Source organism: Periplaneta americana, chromosome 12 (genome assembly GCF_040183065.1).
Source record: "Periplaneta americana isolate PAMFEO1 chromosome 12, P.americana_PAMFEO1_priV1, whole genome shotgun sequence".
Lineage (NCBI taxonomy): Eukaryota > Metazoa > Arthropoda > Insecta > Blattodea > Blattidae > Periplaneta > Periplaneta americana.
This window is the reverse complement of record NC_091128.1, coordinates 10,725,666-10,732,034: the sequence shown is the minus strand read 5'-3', so window position 1 is coordinate 10,732,034 and position 6,369 is coordinate 10,725,666.

Genomic DNA, 6,369 nt, shown 5'->3' with positions numbered 1-6,369 from the left:
CCTCAAGCTCTAACGATTGCAGCTTCATGATGCGTGCTGTTCAATACCTGGACTGCTGAATAAATGAATGAATGATGAATAAATGAATGAACGAATTAATTAATTAATCCAATCAATCAATCAATCAAACCGACAGGGAGAGAGGAGGATATATCAATCGAAAGGTACACGATGATAATCGCGTCCTTCCAACGATTCTTGGAACTCATTATTATCTGTCTTTCATGTTCCACAGCCGTCCACCCGAGAAGCATTCGGACATTCGTTAAACCGAACACTGGACTACTCCGCGAGACGGAAGAGCTTCGCATACTGTCTACAGCGCCGGGCGTTCAGTAGCAATATATAAATTATATTTTCCCTCGAAATTATTCAAATCAACTGAAAGCTTGATTTGCATAAAACACGTTACTGTTCGTTAACAGAAAACCACAATTTAAGTCACACAGAGTTTGTGTGCACTCAATGTTGGTTGCTTGACGGTTGTCTGCCCACTTTGAGGTCTGTGGATATAGAGGGAAAAACTGGATCGGTGTCTGGTAGAGTTCCCGGGTAGCTCAGTTGGTAGAGCGTTGGTACGTTTAACCAAAGGTCCCGGGTTCGATAGCCGGCCCCGGAACAATTTTTTCCCTCGAAATTATTCAAATCAACTTTACAGGGAGTTATACCTGAAAGCTTGATTTCCATAATACTGAGTTTGTTTTGAGAACAAACTATAAAATTCGCAAAAATCTAAACAGATTTTTAATATTTTCCGAAAGACACTAAAAAATACAACAGTCACAGATGGATAGTAAATCCATTTTTAGACAATTGCGTTCAACTGGCTAAAATATTATATATATTTATAACTTTTTATTTACGCAAAATAAACTTCTCGTCTGTGATTGATATCAAAACAAAAACGAGAACTGATAAGCAGGCATATTTCTGCAATAGTATTATTTTCACTTTAGTGTATAACTAGGTGTCCTCCCATAAAAAAGTGACAATCTTAAAAAAAATATATACTAATATATCATTTCTACTAATTCATTCTGTAATAAAATATATTAGGATATTGTAAGAACTGAAAACAAAATTATAGTTTACTTCTATTTTCATTGACTTTATACATAGGTATTTGAAGTTGATGGTCGGTGTATGACGGCTTTAGGAAAAGTCAAATTGGCATACCTATCCAACTTCCCATAACTTACTTACTTACATAGGCTATGGCTTTTAAGCAACCCGAAGGTTCATTGCCGCCCTGACATAAGCCCGCCATCGGTCCCTATCCTGTGCAAGATTAATCCAGTCTCTATCATCATATCCCACCTCCCTCAAATCCATTTTAATATTATCCTCCCATCTACGTCTCGGCCTCCCTAAAGGTCTTTTTCCCTCCGGTCTCCCAACTAACACTCTATATGCATTTCTGGTTTCGCCCATACGTGCTACATGCCCTGCCCATCTCAAACGTCTGGATTTAATGTTCCTAATTATGTCAGGTGAAGAATAAAATGCGTGCAGTTCTGTGTTGTGTAACTTTCTCCATTCTCCTGTAACTTCATCCCGCTTACCCCAAATATTTTCCTAAGAACCTTATTCTCAAACACCCTTAACCTATGTTTCTCTCTCAGAGTGAGAGTCCAAGTTTCACAACCATACAGAAGAATCGGTAATATAACTGTTACATAAATTCTAACTCTCAGATTTTTTGACAGCAGACTAGATGATAAAAGCTTCTCAACCGAATAATAACACGCATTTCCCATATTTATTCTGCGTTTAATTTCCTCCCGAGTGTCATTTATATTTGTTACTGTAGCTCCTAGATATTTGAATTTTTCCACCCCTTCGAAGGATAAATCTCCAATTTTTATATTTCCATTTCGTACAATATTCTGGTCACGAGACATAATCATATACTTTGTCTTTTCGGGATTTACTTCCAAACCGATCCCTTTACTTGCTTCAAGTAAAATTTCCGTGTTTTCCCTAATCGTTTGTGGATTTTCTCCTAACATATTCACGTCATCCGCATAGACAAGAAGCTGATGTAACCCGTTCGATTCCAAACCCTGCCTGTTATCCTGAACTTTCCTAATGGCATATTCTAAAGCGAAGTTAAAAAGTAAAGGTGATAGTGCATCTCTCTGCTTTAGCCCGCAGTGAATTGGAAAAGCATCAGATAGAAACTGGCCTATACGGACTCTGCTGTATGTTTCACTGAGACACATTTTAATTAATCGAACTAGTTTCTTGGGAATACCGAATTCAATAAGAATATCATATAATACTTCCCTCTTAACCGAGTCATATGCCTTTTTGAAATCTATGAATAACTGATGAACTGTACTCTTATACTCCCATTTTTTCTCCATTATCTGTCGAATACAAAAAAATCTGATCAATAGTTGATCTATTACGCCTAAAACCGCACTGATGATCCCCAATAATTTCATCTACGTACGGAGTTAATCTTCTCAAAAGAATATTGGACAAAATTTTGTACGACGTCAACAAAAGTGATATTCCTCGAAAGTTACCACAGCTGGTTTTGTCCCCCTTCTTAAAAATAGATACAATTATGGACTCCTTCCATTGTTCCGGTACAATTTCCTTTTCCCAAATAGCAAGTACAAGTTTATAAATTTCGCTATTTAATGCACTTCCACCCTCTTGTATTGATTGATTGATTGATTTATTGATATAGTTCACAAGTACAAAACTTAATAATATAACAAAAGATCTATAAACAAATGTAGTTCTACATACTAAATATACAATTTCCTGGACTCATTATTTTAACGCAAACCTCAATAATTTATTGGTTCAAACTTGCACTTACGTCTGGTTTTAGTGCATGTTTAAACCAATAATGATAACCATTAAGACATTAAACCTTATTTATCTGCTCCTTTTCACAATTTAATTGTATTATTTAGGTCTTACATTACATAATAACTTATTATTCCAAAAAAATGTGATCAGATGTCGACATAATGTAAGTCATGAACCTAAATTAGCTGACTCGATACATTCTATATGTAGGTTAATCTTTATTTCTTACAATATTTCCTTGTCAGCAAAAACGTTTGCGTAACTTCAATGAAGACTATCACATACCAGCTTAAACACAAACTTGCCAAGTTGCTTACATAATCAACCTCAATTTAGTTTCATAATTGTGTCTCATGTACTCATTATCAATTCATTACTATTATAATGCCTACTAAATGTATTATAAATGCAGTATTATTGAAATAAAAACATATTAGTAAAGCAATTTATAAAGTCAAAATTATCTTCTGAACCTTCACTAAATACGAGTAATATAGCTATCGGAATACATTAATAACTACCTTAATTCTCTATTTTCAATTTTTATTATTTTAAAACTTTGACGTAATTCTATCTTATTTACAAAACCTGTCTGCTTATCTAATTTAATTAATAATAAGTGTTTCTAATTTTAGGAAAATTCCCTCTTGTATTAATTCTGCTGGAATTTGATCGATACCTGGAGACTTGTACTTTTTCAGATTTTCTATCGCAATTTCGACTTCTGAAAGCGTGGGTTCGGGTATAAATGGCTCAGCAGTTTGTATTTCAATTTCGTCCTGATCATTTCTATTTGGCCTATGTACATTTAGTAGTTGCGCAAAATAGTTTTTCCATCTGTTTAGGATTGATGGAGAGTCTGCAAGCAAGTCACCATTCTCATCCTTGATCACGTTTACCCTTGGCTGATATCCGTTCTTAAATTCCTTTACACCCTTATATAAATCTCTATTGTTTTTATTCTTATTATTTGTTTCTACCTCATTCAGTTTTTCCTTGAAGTAACCTCTCTTTTTATTCCTAAGTGTACGACTTGCTTCCCGTCTTTCATTGAAATAATTATCTCTCTTCTCCTCAACTGGATCCTGTAAGAATTTCAATTTTGCCTGTTTCCTTCTTTCTACTACCATGCAACAATCTTCATCAAACCACGGTTTCTTTTTCTTAGTTTCATAATAACCTATGCTCTGCTCAGCTGCAATTTTGATACTATATCTGATATTTTCCCACACGCTATTAACATCTAATTCTTTCTCAACTTCGTCGGAACTTTCTAAAGAGGCAAACCTATTCGAAATTTCGACCTGATAATTTTGCTTAGTTTCCTCGTCCTTTAATTTCAAAATATTAAATTTGGTAATATTAACTTGTTGCTCTACTCGCTTTGCTACTGATAGTCTTTCTCTTAATTCTCCAATTACCATCACCGTAAAAAAAAACAGCTTGTTACGAATCCCTACAATAAGCCTCGGAATAGAACTGATTCTCTGGCACTACCACAGCAAAGGAATAAGGTTTTGAGTTTTTGAGACCCAACTTCCTATACAACGTCAAAATTGTATACTTTATATAGGCCTACACGTGTTGTTGTACATAGTTTTAACTCATCACTCAAGCAATAAAAAATTGTTCAGGTAAGTTTCTTTCCTATGATAGCAATTAATAAGTTAGTAGACTATGTATTAGTGTCACACCCATAACGAAAAATGTGATTAAGTTAAGTTTATAACCTAAAATTAATAAGTTTGTTAAAATTGGCAAAAGTAAGGCTAGAAGTGAGTTTATCACCCCGAAAAAAATGAAATGTCAAACTTTTTAAATATTTCTTACCATATATTTTCTGTCATACCCGTAACAAGAAAGCCCAGGAGGAATGAATTGTTGCTTGCCTTGTTGTGCTATCCTCATGTCAGTAGGCCTAGGTTGGCCTAGCTACCTAGGCCTTTGAAATGACTCTCTATATATTTTTATAAGTGTAGAAAAGACTCTTCTTTTTTCTTTAAATTATAAATCTGTTTGTTTAATGCTACTTTTTAAAAGGTCTCTGATATTCTAGGAATTTAGTCTACGGATTTAAGCATAAACTTAAATGTTTTGTTTCGTTATTAATCGTAATAGACTCATTGCAGAGTAGGTGATGTAGATTTATTCAATAAAGTCCCTACAATAATGCAACTTGTCTTGGATATTTTTACGTGTAGATGCCTCCTGTAAAAGAGTCGTTGATTGGAGGAAGAAAATAATGGCTGATTCGGACTTGAAAGGAACTTTCATATTGACAGGAAGAAAAAGGGATGAAAAACAAGAAAAAAGTGAATTGTTATCTAATTCTAAAAAGTTAAAAGATTAGCGAGCAAGAGACAATGCTCGTCAGAACAAATGTCCAGAAAGAAAAAAACTTTATTCCATGCAACAGCCAGCTTAGCGAGAAATTTCGCCATGGGTTGGTATCAGTCCATTCAGTTACTCAGAAAGGCTGTCAGCAGTGTAAGTCAATGCTCGAAAGTCCATCGAAGCAGCAAGCTGTTCTCATGAAATAAACTTCGGAAGTTACATGTGCTTTTAAAAATACTGAAAGCAGTAAGCGTAGGTCCTAAAGAGCTATTAGAAAAGAACAAATTTAACTTGCTTACAACTTTTATTGCAGAGGTGACAGTTACCAGGCCCCGGGGAAAAGAGATACAAAGTCTGTCAAAGATACAAAAATAGGCAAGTGACATATTCTCCAGAAGAAATACATGTTTGTCATTGCGTCATTTGCAGAATTTGTGTAACAAAAATGACGTCCATCAATTCATACCCTTCCCATTGTTGCATTTATAATGATAGAGTTATAAAATTCCTAACAGTGAGTAGTTACAATACTAATGTAGTAAAGGTCACAAGAATTATTTCCTTTATGTGAAATATTTCACGAGAATAAAATAAAATTCTTATAGTGACGTCTAAAATGCCGTGTCCATACTAGTTAAGAATTTAAAATGGAGCATGATTATGTTCATATAAAGATTTGTTTAATAATGTAATTGAGAAAAAAATTAAAGAAACATTTGATATTACCTATCAAAACTTCATTTATGTCTGATTTTATATATCCTTAAATATGATTGCATAATTACTCTAGACCAGTAAATCAGTCAGGTCTGTTACACCATTCTGTTCCTATAGATACAAAGTTGAAAAATAAATCCTACAGATGTCAGCACAAGCCATGATGATGCACAAAGAGTCATCTTGATTATACCACAGTCTATTGTATACAGCTACCAAGCTCAATACGCAGGGAATATGCATCCATAGATAGTTATTAACCACTAGGATCGCTACTATCGCCTCATTACAGACAATGCGAAGTAGTACCGGCACAGTCTATTGTTCCTAATATCCTCAACAACTCAAGCTTCGTGACTGTATATTCTAGACTGATTATACTGCTATGTTCACCCATTTTAATTTGGCGATTTTGTGTGCCATAATTTTGTTTTGTGTTTTAGTCTAAGCGTGCATTTTTACTCTGTCAAATCTGTTTGTGTTGTGTTTTCC